This window comes from Palaemon carinicauda, chromosome 28, assembly GCF_036898095.1.
Source record: "Palaemon carinicauda isolate YSFRI2023 chromosome 28, ASM3689809v2, whole genome shotgun sequence".
Taxonomy (NCBI): domain Eukaryota; kingdom Metazoa; phylum Arthropoda; class Malacostraca; order Decapoda; family Palaemonidae; genus Palaemon; species Palaemon carinicauda.
The window spans coordinates 48880980-48899848 of NC_090752.1; the positions used below are offsets into that span (position 1 = coordinate 48880980).

At 40.6% G+C, this 18869-nt stretch overlaps 1 long non-coding RNA gene across 1 annotated transcript in view; it reads right to left on the bottom strand.

The window, feature by feature from the left end:
- The window catches only part of LOC137621571 (uncharacterized), a 40982-nt gene extending 23853 nt beyond the window's left edge, over nucleotides 1–17129 (bottom strand). The window contains exon 1 of the long non-coding RNA XR_011040254.1: nucleotides 16823–17129. This is a non-coding gene — a long non-coding RNA (uncharacterized lncRNA). The remainder of the gene's footprint in view (nucleotides 1–16822) is intronic.
- Nucleotides 17130–18869: the final 1740 nt, after the last annotated feature.

Genomic DNA, 18869 nt, shown 5'->3' on the forward strand with positions numbered 1-18869 from the left:
CCCCAGAAATAGATTTTTCCTTCGTCAAAATCCCTTTTCTGGGTCGACCTGTGGCGCCCGGTGAAAATGTACCAGAGAATGCCTTCCAAGCCCAACAATAACAACCAATTTAATGAGGGGAGAGAAACAACACCATATAAAGAAAATCATAAATAATTAAGGTAAGAAGGCATAACACAAACTAGCCACAGGGCATAGTGGGAGTAAGGTTAACAAACATGAAAACAGGGAAGCCTCCGAGTATCAGAGGAAACATGCAACAAAACTGACATGGCTAAGAATATCCCGACCCTATAAAAACGGTAATCAATAATAGTTACAATCATAATAACCTAATATGTAATAAACTAGGGCTAACGAACCACCAAGGAAGCGGCGTCGTGGTGCGAGTGGCGGGTAGGAGGGAGAAGAAAAGAGATGGATGAAAGGAAGAACAAAAGATCACTGGGGAGAGATAAGGCTCCCAGCTGCAACTGTTGGGTATTTAAGAGCCTGTAAGTTCATTAGATAGTGGCGTTTGAAGACCATAGGAGACTCCCAACCCGTGAACTTTATAAGGTCATCAAAGTCCATCTTCTGGAAATAATTGATGGAGGTAGCTACGGACCGGATATCACGAGCATGGGGAAATGATCCCGGATTGGCTTGTTTAATGAAGTATAGGATCTATTGCCTAGTACCACGTATGGAAATGGTACCTCCTTGTTCTCTGAGAAACAAGGGGCCAGACGATCGGGTAGCAGTCGTGGCTAAAAAAGGCCCTGAGAGTGGTGACCGGACAGAGAAGTATCTTGGAGAAGAGGAATAACCTTCCAAGGGGACCACCTATTTTGGGGGTTAACGGCCGAATCATATTGGCGAATTGTCGAGTCCCTTTTGTCTGATTCGATGAAGAAATCGTTTTCCGGTTCAATGTTTGCGTCTCTACGAGCTGCCAACTTCCTGTAGCCTACCAAGTTAGGGTTTTGGCCATCCTTGAGTAATCTGACACAGTGAGTTTGGAATACTCGGGTCAGTTTGAGGAACGGGATCCGGATGGGACGGAGTTTCCACTCGAGGAGGAGAGGAAACCAACTGTTCTTGGGCAGTGAGGTGGTACTAAAGCCACTGCGCCCCGGAAGGAGCGTAGTCGGTGTAAAAGTTTTTAGACGATTCACTGGGGGAGATAGGGAAATCTTCTTCTAATGGTTCCAATCCCGGGGTAATGCGTCCATGGCATAAGCCCGAGGGTCCAGGGTTGGGGTCACATAACAAGGAAGTTTGTGATTGATCTGAGTTGTGAATAGATCTACCTGGATGCCTGGAACGAGCCTGAGTATCCACCGGAATGAAATTCTGACTCCAGGGGACTCGTCCTGGATAGTGAGCCCGCTCTCACATCCTGGCCTCCCGCTAGGTGAGGTGCTGACAGGAACCAGTTCTTTTCTGTTGCCCAGGCGAAGAAAGTGACCAGGATCTGATTCAGGTTGGGTGACTTGGATCCTCCCCTGTTGCCGTAGTGTACCTCGTCTGTGCTGTCTGACACTACTCTGATGTGGGTCGACCTCGGAGGAGTCTCTCTCTTCAGGGTCAAGAACACTGCCATGGCTTCGAGAACATTGATATGGGACTGTTTCATGGCGAGTGACCAAGAACCTGAAACATCTGATGTTCGGAGTAATCCCCCCATCCACTTAGACACACGGCTGAATGGAATGTCACTTGTGGAGGTGGGAATTGTAGAGGAACCGCTTTGGAGAGGTTCTTCGGTTCGGACCATGGGCGTAGTCTCATTTTCCAGACAGAGGGGATCTTCGAGACCTTGTCTTCTTATAGGTACTGTAGCTCTCTTTCTCCAAAATCGATTGATGTCTTGAGTTTGGCTTTTATAGGAGATCTGTTACTGAAGTGAATTGGAAAAGGCCGAGGATACTTTCTAGGCTCTTTGGACACCTGTTTGTGCTTGAGAAAATTCTTGATCTTGGAACCTATTCCTCTTACTTTTGGAAGGGAGAGACAACGTGTGCTTCGAAAGGTCCCACTGAATGGCTAACCATTCTAAGTGGTCTGATGGTCGCAGGCGAGACTTATGGAGATTGACCCGAAATCACAGGTTGTCGAGCAATCGAAGTAACTCCTTCGTAGCTCTGTTGCCTTCTATGGCCGGCCGGGCCCAAATGAGCCAACCGGCCAGATAAGCAATGATCTGTATCTCTTGGTTCCTGAGTTGTTCTAACACTGCCTCTCCCAGTTTCGTGAATATCCTGGGATCAATGTTGAGGCCGAAGGGCATGTCTTGAACACAAAGGCTTTCCTGCTTAGGTGGAAACCCAGATAAGAAGAGAAGTTTCAAGCTATAGGCGCAAGCTAATAGCAGTCGGTAAGATCGACAGAGGTGGTGACGGTCCCACGGGGAAGTAAGGTCCGTACCTGACAGATAGTCAACATCCGGAACTTGCCGCAGAGAATGAAAGAGTTTAGCTTGACAAGTCCAGGTCCACTCTCAATGCCGACAAGCCTTTCTTCGGAAATGTGAACAGGCGGCTTGGAACTTCAGTGATCGATCCCGTTTGATTGCTTTTTCTTGAGTAAGCCTGTGGTGTACTCTTTCAGGACGGGAGTGGATTTCTGGGAGAAGGTCACTGGCGGAGGAGGAGGACCTTGAGGCCATTTTCCTCTCAAACCGTTAGAGATTATGCTATGATCCCACAGACCGAAGGTCCAATGGTCACGAAAGTGGTAAAGTCTTCCCCCTACCGGGACCACCGCGTTGTGAGGGAGTGAATCTAGGTCCTTCCCTTCTCCGAGCCCCCTTTTTCCTAGGCCCGCCTTGATGGTGGGACAGTCTTCTACTCCTGTAGCTTCCTCTCTGGAGTCCATGAAAGGAGCCTGAGGGTTCGGATCTAGGGCTGTATGCAGGCAAAACATCCCAACGGGGTTGGGCTGTGTACCTGGAGAATCAGTGAGGTAGACCACCTGATGATGGGGAGTCAGATGCAAAGGCGTCGAACCAGAGGAAGGCTGTGATGACGAGTGGGAAACCGACTATCGATTCCTGTCTGATAGAGGTCTCAGACAGAACGTACTTCCCACAACTGACCCGATCAGACCAACAAACGTGTAGGTCGAACTGGGAGGGCAGAGCTTGGAATTATCGTACCCCCCAGGCTGACAACATCCTGGTCCAGACAGATCGGGCCTGCCCTTTAGGAAATAATACCGTTACCTTCGGTACCTTGTCTAACCTAACCAAGGCAATCTCTTTCAATCGAACAAATCCGTTGAATGGGAATTCTAGTACCTGGGAGTAAAATCTAGGTCCCCCAGAGGGAGGACGTCTATGCCATCCAGATTTATGGTACCACCTATATCCGAGTTCCTGAACGGCACTGACTCACCACCATACCTTAGAGCTGCGTCATAGCCCCTTGGTTTTCCCTAGAATGTGTTGCTTTTAGCAGTCACGGTTTATGCAGGGTAACATGAACATCAGGATCCTTTAAGGGTCCTAGGTCGGTGACGTAGGTAATTGCAAAGCTGAAGGCTCAAAACTCATCCCCACCTACCTGCCCGTCCATGGGGTCGTCGTCCAACCTTAGAGAGGACACTCCGAGGAGATAGGGACCTCTAGATGGAGCATTCCTTCCCAACCTCGATACCCAAGGGCGGAGAGCCTCTCTTGCAGGCCAGAGAGATTCATCATCATCCCGATGGGAACCATGCAGGCGAACCTTCTGTAACAGAAAGGGGACATAAGTCTGGATGTTCCTTGAACTTTGGTTAGCGATCCTATTCACAGGCTGGGATCAGCTGTATAACTCTTAAAAGGCAATTTTAAAGAGAAGTCATTTAATGTACTATCTTCTGGGGTATAGTGCGACACTTGTATTCATGAAATGTGACACTGTTGGCGCATTCGCCACTGGGTGGAAAATTTATTTCTATATGAACACTATGTTGTATGGATATTTATCCATATTTAGACATAGTTAGAATTGACTATGCATAAATATAGGCATAATTAATTTATTTCTATTTGAACACTATGTTGTATGGATATTTAGCCATATTTAGACATAGTTAGGATTGCATATGCATAAATATAGGCATAATTAATTTAATTCTATTTGAACACGATGTATGGATATTTATCCATATTTATACATAGTTAGAATTAAATATATGCAAAAATATAGGCATAGTTACGTTCATATATTTTTTGTATTCATGTTAAATCGTTTCCTTTACAGGTAAAACAAAAGACTGGCCACCCGTGGTCTGAGTGATCTCTGTCTGTACCGGAGCTCCGGTAACCATCCCCGGTACAATCAAAGGTCCGTCACAGTGACAACGTGAACCAGAGGAAATCTAATATTAACCTCAATGCTGATCGCCTGTACGATATCCTGTTAAGCCGGAGATTCGATGAAAAGGATCGTAATGACGATATTGTGATTATTCATGAAAAAGGGTTCATACCCTGATTCTGATCGTCTGATTGATCTCTGTTTGTACCGGAGAACCAGTGACAAAGGTCCGTCATCGTGAAAACGTGACCCTCAGCGGAACGATAACATTCCCCAATACTGAATGTCTGTGCTATCCCCCGTGAAGCCGGAGATTCGATGAAAAAGGGACTGTAATAATGAAACTGTGAAATCCTCATCGGTATCACATTGTTAACTCCGGTTCTGGACGTCTGCTTGATCTCTGTTTGTACGGGAGATCGGGTAGCAAAGGCCAGTCACCGTGAGATCGTGACCGTCACCGATACGATAACATTATCCTCAATGAATGTTTGTGTTATCTCCAGCAAAGCGGAGATTCGATGACAAAAGGGGCCGTAAAGGTGTAATTGAGATCAAACATGACAAAGGTTCGTGTGCAAAAGGCCTCAGCCGGAGTCTGAGTGCCGGATTTCACCGTTGCACTCCAAATATCTGACTAGTTCTCACCCAATGAGTATCCATTATAGCGGAGTATAACCCAAGGCGGAGCTAAGCATAACTCAAGGCGGAGCTAAGGGTGTCGGTATAAAACGACCCCAATTAATGACTCATACACCAACGTTCCTACTAATAGTGTTAGCTATATTAACAGTAACCACATCAATAAAACGTGTATAACATTAAACGTACTATCATCAACTCTGATAATAAGAGGCCTGAATAACTCGTGATCGTATAAAAACGGAGAACGGGAAATTCACCTCTCTTACTCGAGCTAATAAACGATCACCCTATGCTCTCACTCTCAAGGTTACATAATAAAAGCTAACATCACACAATAATATAAGAAAAGTAAAAAATTGATTGCTTTTATTTTATTTTTTATTTTTTCCTTTCTTTTTCTTTTTTAGTCATTGTAATAACCAAGAACGAAGAATAGCGACAACGTAACCAATAAATAAGGATATAGTCTAAATCGAGCCTTCCTGGGGCGAGTACAAACTAACAGACTAAATCGCTAAACGTTTAAATCGCTATTCGCCCAATACCATTGTTGGCACTATAATATCCAAATGTTTGTATATTTGTAATTTACCTAATGTCTGTTAATGACATAAGGATAAATAACTTAAAGCAATTTGCCGACCTGCGAGGGTCGGGGAAGCAGTGACATGCCCTTAAAATAAATATAAACACCAGCCTTAGCTAAAGGCAAGGCAAATATAAGTGTTAAGTGTATGGGCGACCTCCGGTGAAGCCGAAGCGTAATGAGATGTCCTGAATAATGCCGCCTTAGCCAAAGGCAAGGCAAATATAAGTGTGAAGTGTATGGGCGACCTCCGGTGACACCGGAGGATAATGAGATACCCTGAATAATTAAATTGTGGCTAATAATTCAATTGTGAAGATATAAAAGCCAAGCCGCAGCTAAAGGCTAAGGCTTAGATCATAGCAAAGCGTATTTACAATCTCCGGTGAGGCCGGAGGGAGAAGAAAGGTCCTGAATAATTATTGTGAATAAAAACACAATTGTAATAACAATGGCTATTGTGGATATGGCCGTGGCCTGAGACCGCAGTAAGGGCCACCGGAGGGTCGTATCTAAACAATATGAAACCCGTCCCATGCAGTAAACAATATATAAATATAACAATAGAACGAAAGTCATTGAGAATCCCTCAAGCCGGAGTAGAACTCAAGGCGGAGTGGAAAATGTTCATAAACTACTCCCGAGCTGTAACGGGGAGAGGACAAAACACGGACAAAAAAAAAAAAAAAAAAAAGCCAACAATTGAAAAGTCACGATAAATAAATAACTCGTAAGTTATCATCCACCCAGAGGGGGAGAGGTGAGGGAGGGAGAACCCGTTGAACGCACAAAACGGAAAACGGGAAATCCGCTCAACCACCGGAGCTAAGAAAGAAAACGAGAGAAAGAGGTAACTCGTGACTGCGAACAGAAAACGGGGACCCCAATCTCTCGCTCTCTTGGACACAAAAACAGGACTAAAAACACTATTATAAACGTATAAAATAAAAATGTACATCCATATAACACTACGATCGAAGAATAGCATCTGCTAAAACTTAAAATAAATAGCACAGTCGAGTGACGAACGCCTCGGCGGGGCGGGTACTAAACAAATACAAAGCTAGATCGCTATCTCGTTCGTAGGCTGGACTTGCTAGCAAAAAGTACCATGAGCACAAAAAAAAAAAAAAAAAAAAAAAAAAAAAAAACGGTTCTAAAGGCATAAGGCCAGGGACTTAACCAAGAACCTGAGTGACAGAGTACTAAACAGGCAGACAAAGATGAATTCCCAAACAAGTGAACAAACAATGGCTGCCATGAAAGGCCAGACGGGAATAATAAAACAGATTATACTGGATATAAAACAAAAGCCCGGTACAATAAAAAACTGTCAAAACAAACTATGGTACTTAACATCGGAATGTGTGAAGATGGAGCTTCGGACATGACAAAATAAATCCACGATTGACAAAAAAAAAAAAAAAAAAAAAGACCGAGAGCACCACAAACAAATTCAACACTTAAGATTCCAAAAGAAGGATGTAGTTCAGATGGCGCTCGCGTCGTGGCGTGGTGGTGTGGCGCTGGTGCTTGGCTAGGGCCTTTGTATCGGCCCATCCCTTTGACGAAGGAATTAACTAAATGGAAGACAACCTGTGAATAGTGGTTTTCACGCGCCTTTGCTTTATACACGACACCCAAAAGGTGCTCGCGCGAGGGTAGTAACCTCAGCATTCCATGCTTTTATCTTTCTCTGGTATAATTGGAAGGTTTTATCAGAGAAGATACAAAAGAAGGACTCTTTTCACCGGGCGCCACAGGTCGACCCAGAAAAGGAATCACTTGCTCTAGTTTTTAATGCAAATGAAATTTTAAAATTCTACAAGTAAACTAAGAATATATTAATGGAATTTAACCTAAAATTCCACTAGTAAACTAAGAATATGTATTCCACGAGGAATTAAGCCATTCAAAAATATGATTAAAACTAATTACCCTGCACAAAACAGCCAGTAAATAAAATTTTAGGGGCACTCGTCTTTTCAATTTCTAATACCTACAGTGTAACTAGTGTTAACAGGAAAGTTTTACAAAATTAGATCTCACAGTACAGTAAAAATCTCCATAAAATTTCTTTATCAATACAGTACCTTCAAATGTTAGTACATACTGTACAGTATTGTAAAGAATGTCATGTATTACTGTATCCCTAGTTGAAGTGTCTGGTTTCAGTTTGTCTACCAAGCAAGTCAAGACACCCAATAATAATGCTAAACTAAATCAGTAACCTCCCAAGTAAACAGCTTAAACTCACGGGTCAAGGGGAGACTGTGCTGTCCATACAAGTGCAAGGCTAAAGCGTTACCATTACTATAAAATGTCACCATTACTTATCCCTTAAGATAAACTAACAAGAAAGCTAAAACATGACAAATTCGGAGATAATTTGTATTTTTCCTAACCATACAAACCTTAGATATTTACATGGGGTATTACTTTCGGCGTAGCTGAATGACGAGCCATTAGATTTTTAACGAGGGTTAACTACCCCCTCACTAGTTAGCGAGGGGGTAGGGGAGGGGTAGCTAGCTACCCCTCCCCCCTCACACACCGGTGAACTGATTCACTTCGCTTAGAGGTAGGACTTCACGGGGGATAGGGCTGGTGGGCAAGTATGTGTAAATAGCTAAGGTTTGTATGGTTAGGAAAAATACAAATTATCTCCGAATTTGTCAAATGTTCCGTAACCGAAATACAAACCACGCTATTTACATGGGGTGACTTAACCCCTAAGTAGGGTGGTAAGTCCCAGCCTTACTGGCTTTGGCTTTGCACGGGGACTCAGAATCTGAGTGTGTAGCACTCGAGATAAGGAGTCCCTGCACCTCAAGTTCCTTGCTCTGCAAGGAACGTGCGGCCTACATAAGCTTGTGTGTGAAGGAAAGAAGTGTGACTCGTCCTAGGAAGCTGACCTGAAGTCCTTTAGATGGAATTCTAGGTAAGCACTGGGGACGTGTAGAAGTATAAAACCATAATAAACTATGCTAGGTTAAAGGTGTCTGATTTCAGTTCTAGTTCCATCAGAATAGCTGCTCACCAGAAAGTCAGCTAGGCAAGCCCAACCCCCAACTGTGGTGCCTTACCACAACAGTGGCCTCCCCAGTAAACAACTTAAACTAACAGTCCCGGGTGGGGATCGATCTGCTGCCTTGCGAACGCAAGGCAAATACATTACCACTCTACTAGCCAGGAGGTTACACAAGGGAAGAGGTTATTACCTGTAGAGGTTGAAGCCACCTTGCAAAGGGACCCATAGTGCTGTTCCCCCAAGAGAGCGGAAGATGAAGAAAAGATCCGTTCATTTTCATTCACCCCAGACTTGCCTTGGGTAACCAATGCCCTCAACCTTCTGCTACTTGACCAACAAGGTGGCCGAGGTATTCTTAAATCACCTGTTGCGTAATCACCACAGGACCGATAGAGAAAACGTATGGAGTCTTCTGTGGGTCACATATTGCAAAAAAGTTAGGCGTGGTCAGCAAATTTCACCTTACCAATGGCATAACCTGCATCACAATGGAGCTTTATCTAAACATCATGGGCGGATTCCACTCTAATACGTTGTGAGCTCTGAGTAACCTCTATGAGGAGGAGAGGGTTCAATAACTGGTATATGGCCCTGTGTGTCCCAGTCACAAACGAGATCCTTATAAGGATGCTGAACCTTTGGAGCAAGAGCCTGCATGTATTCCTCGAGGTCTGGCCTTAATTTAATCACTCGCATGAAAAGGAGGCCTCAGTGACTGGATATGAGATTATGATGAGCTCCCTTTAACCCTCCTAGATTGGCAAAATGTGCTGTACCCTTGGCAGCATGCTAATGCCAAGTCCTGGTTGAGGACAAATCCTCTCATAACTTTGTACAAGTAGAGATAACTTCATACAAGTAGAGAAAGTTCTAACGACGGGGAAGTATCTATTCCTTTCAGTTTAAAGGCGAGACCTAAGGTTGAGAGGCAGCATTTGACTGAAAACCAAAAGAATGATTTCTTCCTGAAGGTATACCAGGCACTCCGCTATTGTTAGAATAGAAGCGTTGACGGGGAGTGATACCCCTTCCACGTCACCAGTCACAAAAAACTGACCGCTTTGCCTGGAAGACTAATGCTAAAAGCTTCTGAAATATCAATATCAAAACATACTTTCAGCACTTGTTGCGAATAGCCTTTCTGATAGAGTTGCTGGAGTCACCAGGTGTGAAGTCAAAGCGAAGCAACGGCTTTGTGGCAGAAGTTGGCATGTAGTTGTTTGAGTACATTGTGTCGTGGAAGAAGTTCCATCGGAAGCGTCGTCAGGAGCTGCAGGAGGTCCGGGAACCATTCTGTGTGATGCCATAGCAGGCCTTTTGGAGTTCTATACCTGTTTGACAAAGTCTGTTTCAGCGAAGTTGTTTTAATCGATGGTCGTTTTCAACGGAACTATTTGAGTGATGAGCAGTTTAAGTGCCTCTAAAAGCAATAAGATAGTTTTTTATACAGCGGGAAACTGAAGTCGAGAGGTCTAAAATCAATAGACTACAGTTTTTCATATAGTGAGTATGTGCCATTCTTTGGGATTCTATTTGATTTCAATTACTTATACATTTACCAATCATGGGAATCATTTTCTTAAAGTGTGGATGTGACAGTTATAATCAATTTATATATAAAACAGATAAAGCAACCAAGTACTATTGTATGGCGATGTGAAGTACAACTGCAAAGGACTATTAAAGAAAACTGAATTACAGGGAGTGTAATTCCCAAGTGTCAAAGTGTATAAACTGCACAAAGTTAAACAGACCAAGTGACCACACAGTACATTCTAGAGACTGCAATGCTTTTGATTTGGAATTGAAAAGACTAACGGAAAACACATATCATGGTTACTAGGGATATCAACCAGTGGCTATGTAAATATACATTCTGTAGGTAATAAGACTGTTTAAATTTGAGAATTGATAAATATTTAGATATACTAGCATTATCTGAAACATGGCTAAATAACTTGGACAAGGCAAAAATCACGGAAATGACGCCCCCACACATGCCTTCTTTCACATAACGAGAGAAGGTAGGTCTGGTGGGGGTGTCGGACTCTTTACTTAAAAGTTACTCAAATCTCAAAACGTTGAAAAGAATTAGTGTAACAAGCATTGAATATATAGAAATAAAATTTACGCCAAAAAATAGAAGAATATCCTCTGTAACAATCTACAAACCTCCTGGAACAAACACTATCTTTTTGAAGAATTAGGTGCTCTCATTGAGATGATTATCATGGAGCAAAACTAATTAGTTATCTGTGGAGACTTCAATTTTTGGATGGATGACGCATCAAATCCTAACGCTTTGGTATTTAGTGAGTTACTAGAATCCTATCGACTAGTGAATAATATCGACTGTACAACTACTTTAACTGGGCATACGCTAGACTTCGTTTTAAGTGATGCCATGAATAATATTGTATCTGATATAAAAGTCAAAGAGAAATGTACTATCTCCCCAGTACACAAACTTATTACGTTTAGTCTACCTCTACAGAAACATGCATTAGTAAAGAAAAAGTTTAGACAAATCAAATGTTTCTCCTACCGTATTTATTGAAGAAGTCACAAAGAAAATAAATGATGCTATCAACATTCCCTGTGATCATGATGACCAACGTCTGTTAGGAGCTAAGTGTGCCAACTGTCTTAGGACCACTTATAATAAAGTGAGTAAAAGTGAGTGTGATAATTGTAAAAGACCAATCTCCTTGGTCTAAAAAAAAAAAAAAGTAACGAAAAAAAGTGAAATAGGTTAAAAAAAAAAGAAAGTACTTGGGTAGAATACAAAACTGCTGCGTGTCAATATAACTACAGGTACCTACTAAGAGGGAAAAAAAGTGAATACTGTACTATAAGAGAGAGATCCTCGAAGCAGCAACAGACATAAATAAGTTATATCATCTCCTGAATGGTATAATAGGAAATTTAAAAGAAAAGAAGCTACCTGATGGATGCAGTGATCAGGAACTAGCAAATAATTTTCTAGTATTCTTTAAAAACAAAATTGAAAATATAACCCTGTAATTTGTAAATACTCAACATCAGATTAATGATACACCAAGCACACAGACAAAATTAATACAATTTAATAACATAAGATGACATTACCAGAATTATCAAGAGAGCAAAGAAAACAAACTGCACGATCGATCTTATGCCATTATCTGAAGTAATTGGAGAGAGAGACTGTTCTAGTCTAGCCGAAATAATAATGAGAATAGCAAATGCAAGCATTGATGAATGTAAGTTTCCTAAATCTGAGGAAATGGCTATAGTCACACCAGTTCGGAAAAATGCGCTGGACTACCAGGAATTAAGCTCATATAGACCTATTTCAAATCTATCCTTTGTCTCAAAAGAGCTTGAATATGTAATTCTTTAACAACTAGTCAGCCACTTAGAAGTACTAGAAGCTTTGCCTGACAACCAATCTGCTTACAGAAAACTATACTCTATGGAGACAGCCATCTGCTCTGTTGTAAATGATACGATACAAATGATAGAAAACAAATGTGGTATCTTAATATTGCTCGATTTCAGTGCTGCTTTTGATACAGTGGTGCATGAACTCCTACTAAATGATCTACGGTCCATGGACGTTGAAGATCAAGCCTTTGATTACTTAAAAGACTACTCAGTTGGTAGAAATTACAGTGTACAAATTGGAAACTCTTATTCATCATATGAACCCTTAAATAGAGGGGTACACTAGGGGAGTGTACTTGGCCCAATCTTATTCTGCATCGATACTATTGGTCTATCGGAAATGCTACAAAGGCATGGCGTGAGGTTTAAACTACGGTATTTGCAGATGAGACAATTTTACTTCTCCATAAATGATATACATGACACTATTGAAACTCTAAACTGAATCCTTTATAGTGTTAGAGAATGGATGACATTTAAACAACTAAAATTAAATGAGAACAAAACTGAATTCATGGTGATGGGCAAGAGAAACAGCATGAGAAACTTAGGTGATATTCAAATGAACATAAATAATGACTGTGCCGATATCTAGTAAAGTTCGAGATCTAGGTGTATTTCTTGACTGTAACCCATCTCTAAATGGCCAAATAAATAAAGTAATAAAAACTGCTGGTTATAATCTAAGAAATATTGCGTTTAAAAAAAAAGAAAAAAAGTACCTGGACCAAAATTCTGTAAAGAAACTTGTGATAAACTGTTATTACCAGGATTGACTACTGCAACTCTATTACAATTTATTTACCTAAAGTGCAACTTAAGAAATTACAAAACATAATAAACAGAGGAGCAAGACTGATAAAAGGTGTCCCATCTAGAGAAAGGATCACCCCTATACTAATCGATTTACACTGGCTGCCAATTAAAGCGAGAATTGAATTTAAAATATGTACAATAGCCCACCAAGTTATGAGAACCGGGCGTCTAAAATACTTAAAAGAGAACTGCTACATATTGCGCAGCCACCAAATCGTGTTGATACGAGAATAGTTACAGATGGCTTCAAACTGTTGGAAGCTAGATTTATGTCTACTTTAGGCTCTAGAATTTTTAAAAATGCAGCCCCTAGACTATGTAATAAGCTCCCACAAAACATTCGAATGATTGAAGACATTAAGGCTTTCAAGAGGAAACTGAAGACTTTCTTATTTCATGAGTCCTTTGACAGCGACGATTTAACAGTAAATGAACAATACGCGATGTGAAACGTTAAATACTCTGAACGAACAAGGTAAAACGACAGTGGAGGTCCTGTAGAGAGTGGGGTTCCCCTGCTATACGGGACCGGAAAAGAAAAAAAAAAAAAAAAAAAAAAGGAGAGAGAAAAGGTAAGCATTCCCTTAGTCCTGATTCAATTAAAGTTGACAAAGATAAAATTGTGATCGCTGCCAAAAAGATATACAATCTATCAAGACACACAGGCTACTTTTGATGAAGTTGCATCATGACTTGGAACAGGAATAAATCTGAGAACTATGCTAAGGAAGCAGTGGACATTGTTATTCCCGAATCATACCACCCTCCCTTTTAGCAAAGATTTTTTTGTTTGTTATATGAAAGTGGAGTTGGAGATAGAAATTGTCTCATCATTTTTGGTACAATTTACAGTGTGTAATTTAGTGAATGACTAGGCATATATTTCTTTTAATAACCTTTGGCAAACTATTGACACTAATATTAGTTTCAAACCATCTATAATACCTGTTGGCATAGTAACTTTCGACTAAAAGGAATATTAGAGTAGTAAATCCCCGAATCTAACATTCGCTCTTAATGCATTGCTTTAAATACACTTCCCTCAATTGGCTTCGCTGAAAAATACATTGCTAAAAGTGACTTCGCTCAAATGACTGGCAACGATTGGAGTCATTGATAAATTCTTGCTTATCTTGACTTGGTTGAGGACTTTCACATCAGAACGGGGGAAATCCATACAAATCATGCTTTCCCACCATTGTTGGAATGCATCTTGCCCAAGAGTCTGGGGAAGGGAACCAGGGCTTAGGAACAGAAGATCAGGAGCCTGAAGTTCAGGGCCGTTGCAACATCATTGGCTACTAGATGATGCAAAGACACAGAGTCCACTATCCGATTCGCTCTGTTCAGATTGTCTGCAAGCACATTCCAGTTGCCAGGTATGATGCGAGCGGTTAAGGACACCTAGCAGTATTTCTATTACTAAATGGTTCTCCAAGAGATCTATAGGCTGGTACCTTTCTGATTCAGACCAAAGGACAGATAGATTGGTATGGCGTGTGCCCGCCCCCCCCCCAACCTTCTTTTGATGCATCTGAGAGACCATCAGTTCCAGAGGGGGGAGGGGACAAGAAGATTGCCTTCTTTGGGGAGGTTCTCGTCTGCCACCCACCATTTGATGACCGTCAGTTCTTCTGCCCTTAGTTGAACCAGGGTGTACAGGGAATCGCTTGTTCGACTCCACTTGGACTCGAGGCCCCCTTGGACCCATGAGGAAAGATTTTCCCCTTCTGAATATTGGAAAATGGGAAGGGCACTAGACTTTTGTACCTGGTCAACCAAATACAGTACCCTGTAGGGTGGTCAACAATGACCCGCTGTAGCAGGAAATTTCCCCCGACTGTAATCCCTACCCCCACCCTGGGGAAAATTAGCCTAGGATCGATTTCCCCCGGGAAAAGCAGCCCGAGCTGTTATTCCCCCAAGGGGGAATTTCAGCCCTAAGATATTTTTCCACCCCCCTAGGCCATTTCTCCCCCACCCTCTCTTACAGAGCAACTATTTTGATGAACTAAATAATCAACAGTAAGTTTGACAAAATATTAGGGATATATATACAGTATATACAATGTTACCAACGTCACGATGCCATTGCTAACATTAGCAATGCTACGATAATATTAACATGTATTTTAAAGCATTTTCCCCTATACCCTTTACACAAAATATAAAGGTTCAAAAGGGTACAGAACCTAATAAACCCACCTAACCTAACCTAACCTAGAAGTTCCCAGGTCACAACCCCTAGCTGGGGGGCAAGCCCCCGGACCCCCTTCCCAGGTCACAACCCTTATTCGGGGGGCAAGCCCCCGGACCCCCTACACAGGTCACAAACTTGTACTGGCAAGAGGTAATGTTGAACTGCGCACTCTAAAAACATTAAAATTAAAGAAATTAATGACTTGCTTTTACGACCCGGTGTAATGGTCTGTTTTCACCCCGTCCGAAATACTGGTTACGTCCACCAAGCAAAGGGGGAATCTTGGCCCAGAAGGGGAAATATTATCCTGGGACAAAGTTCCCCCCGGGGGATATATATCCTGGGCCATATTTCCCCCGGGGAGGAATTTCGGACTGGAGGAAAAGCAGAACATTACACCGAGATTAGGATTGTTGTTCCCCTCCTTACGGGTTACCAAGTTTCCTTGAGTAGAACAAGTGGCTCTGGCTCTCAGGTGAAAGTCAATGCTCCTTGGTTCATCACAAAGGGTCGAGAGATTGTGTAGCAAGAGAACAGAGTTGATGTCAAGACCTGCAACTGATTGCACGCTTGTACTATAGAGGAGGGGGGGGGGGAGATCCTGTCCTCCCAACTGTCACTAATCTAGTAGGGGTTGGCCAAGCAAGTGATAATAATCAGTAAACCAAGTAGCCAGAACTGTTCCTGTTGTTGAAAGCACACTATTTACTGTAGGGAAAGCAGATTTTCCTATCAGAAATGTTGTCCCATGTTCTATAATTTTACCTATCAAAATTGTGTAATTTAATCTATTTCGGTCATTGATTATGTTTACAACATTCTGTTCTGTATTTAGCTACTTTTGTTAGTCTTAACAAAAAATATACCAGAAATGACCCACACAATTGACGTGAATACCCTAGGCTAACCTCACCTTAACAAATGAAATATCATCGAAAACAAGCAAGTTGAAATATTAAAAGTTTAACTTGGGTGGTTTATTCTGTTCGAACATGTAACTTACGACAGAAACACCACCAAAGTTTATTTTTCTGAACTACCAGGTAAGGTGGAAGGAAGCTCCCTTGGCCTGTGCTCAAATGATAAAAGGAGCAATATGGGAATTTATCATAATTAGTAACTAAGTTGATAAAGGTTTCAGCTGGTATTAAATGAGTTAATATACTCAATAGTGAATTTGCAAAGATCTACTCAATTAACAAGTTCCAATGTCCTAACTATTATTGAATTCCATTTTGTAGTTAATTTATAGTTAAATCATAATAGAAGCTAACAATGACATACTGAACTGTTAGCTTTAAATGTCACGCTTTCACGTAAACAACGATGATTACAACATTTTAGTAGCAACTACAAATTTTCACCTTGAGGATTTTACATTCAACAGGCACCATGAGAATAATATGACAAACCCTCTGTCCACAAAGTGAAAATACCACGGCGGCATAGCCATAAAACTGTCAAAACATGCGATTTTTCAAACAACCTCCCAACACTTTAACCACCTAGAGATAAAGATTGCCGCTTGACAATATCACAATCAAGACACCTTTTGAAATATTGTCAACACAGCTTAAGTCTCAAAGCCAAAGATTGGATTTCCAATTGGTTACATGTCGTCATATGATTATTTAGTATTTGCGATCTCCTATAGTACAAGTTGGTACTTGGCTATCGTCAACATTGCCGGTCAAATGCTACTTATAATGTATCAAAAATTCTCACTAAACATTACGAGAGAAAAATCCGAATAAAATCGAAATAAATACTAGTGACAAGGTCTACACATCGAACCTATCCACGAATCAATTAACCAACCAATGCAGGCTTACCATTATGGATGACGGGGATTACCATGCAGAACAATAACCGGCACATACACATTAGTAAACCTCTTCCTACCAACGGTCAATAACAGCCAAATAATTCCAACAAGCGCCAAGACAAAGACGAACCGTTGAACACTTTCACTCCTCCGTCCTTTGCCCTGACTCAGCTGACTCAGCCTGACTGTAGTAGTTAAAAGTGTTACCAGATGGGGTAGTCTAAAAATCCCCAAAACAACACAAAATTCCCCATTTCCACAAATACATTTCCTTCTGATCATGTAGGCGGATATACGAGGTGCCCCACACTGATGGACCTGGGGAACCCAAACAAAAAATAAGGCAATAAGGTAAAGTAAGGCAATAAGGCTTTACTAATGTAGAAATTATTCACTAAAGGCCTACTTCTCATAAGTGCAAGTAAACTAATTGCAACAATATAAAGTTTTACTCATCTTTGTTTCTTCTTAATAGAAATTTGTACAGAATATCCCCATCAGACATCCAAAATTCCCAAATCTAGGAATAAATCCCAAAATCTAGGGATAAATCTCCATCTGTGGCAACACTGGTAGTGAATAAACAAGGAGTCGCAAAAGCGATACCTTCTCATGCTCGACAATGGGAACTACCAACGCCATCTGTTGCCTTGTGTATTAACATCATTCTTGTTTTCTTTTTCTTAATACCTATTACGTCATCCTTCTGGGACACAGGTTGAAAAAGTAAACACTTTTGCTGATAAGCACACGCATATTCATGTAAGGATATAAAACATATATCTACATACGGAAACATACATTGTAATCGTTTAGTGTAACATATCTGTAAATAAAAATAAATAAGGGATCGAGCTATTAATTTGAGATTTTTTTTACTTATAGAAGGAACAAATATTTATGTATGCAATGGCAATGATGTTTACTTAATTATAAAGCTCATTCATCCGCTTAGGATTTTTCTTTATATATATATATATATATATATATATATATGTGTGTGTGTGTGTGTGTGTGTGTGTGTGTGTGTGTGTGTGTGTGTTTTAGAAATTTAGAGTTTACTAACTTCTAGCACATTATTCTAAGTAAACCATTTACAAGTAACTAACTAACGAGCACAAACAATAGCGCAAATGCCTCCCTCAAGCTTAAATCCAACCAAACAACCTATAAACTTCCAGCAGGCTTCCAAAGTCTGATATATGAAGCAATACATTAAAAAAAAAAGTTCAATTAGTTACCAGAACAAGTCAATATATTCATCAGTTAAAGGTTTCGGAGAAATATAACTACGCGGGATTAAAGAAAGTTTATTATTAACTGTATATAAAAAAAACCAACGTCATTTCAAAGGATTATTTATGATAATATTCATGAAATACCTTTCACAAAGCAGTAGAAGAACCATCTTTGAGTGTAAAGTAATAGGCGTATTATAAAATGTGTGGATACGTTACCGGATTTTTACAATACACCGGCTTAATTCTCTTTGATATGATTTCTTTTTATTTTGGGCAAAGAGCAAAGGCAAGTTGTCCAACACAGCCAGGAATTGGAATTCATTTTTTCAGTTTAACAGTTTCACTTCAACTTTTCTCCCCACCATTTTAAAAGAACATTAGGTATCTGATGAATCCTCGTAATAAACTAGAAGATACGTATTAAAGGTTTGATTTTCATGGAAACCAAAATCTGAAAAGTCCTTCTAAATATCCAACACAGTCCTTTTATTAACAAAATGAAACAAACATTACACGAAGGTGTTAGTTAAAAAAAAAAACTGACGACGTATAAAGATAGAAAATTGAGCATAAATTAATTTGTTGTTGGTCTTAGAATATTTTATTTTTCCTTCTTTCCATTCCTCACTGTTGGGGCCCATGGGCTTATGGCATCCCGCTTTTCCAACTAGGGTTGTAGCTTAGCAAGTAATAATAATAATAATAATAATAATAATAATAATAATAATAATAATAATAATAATAATAATAATAATAATAATAATAATAATCTATCATCATAATACAAAATACTGATAATGTATATCTACTGTT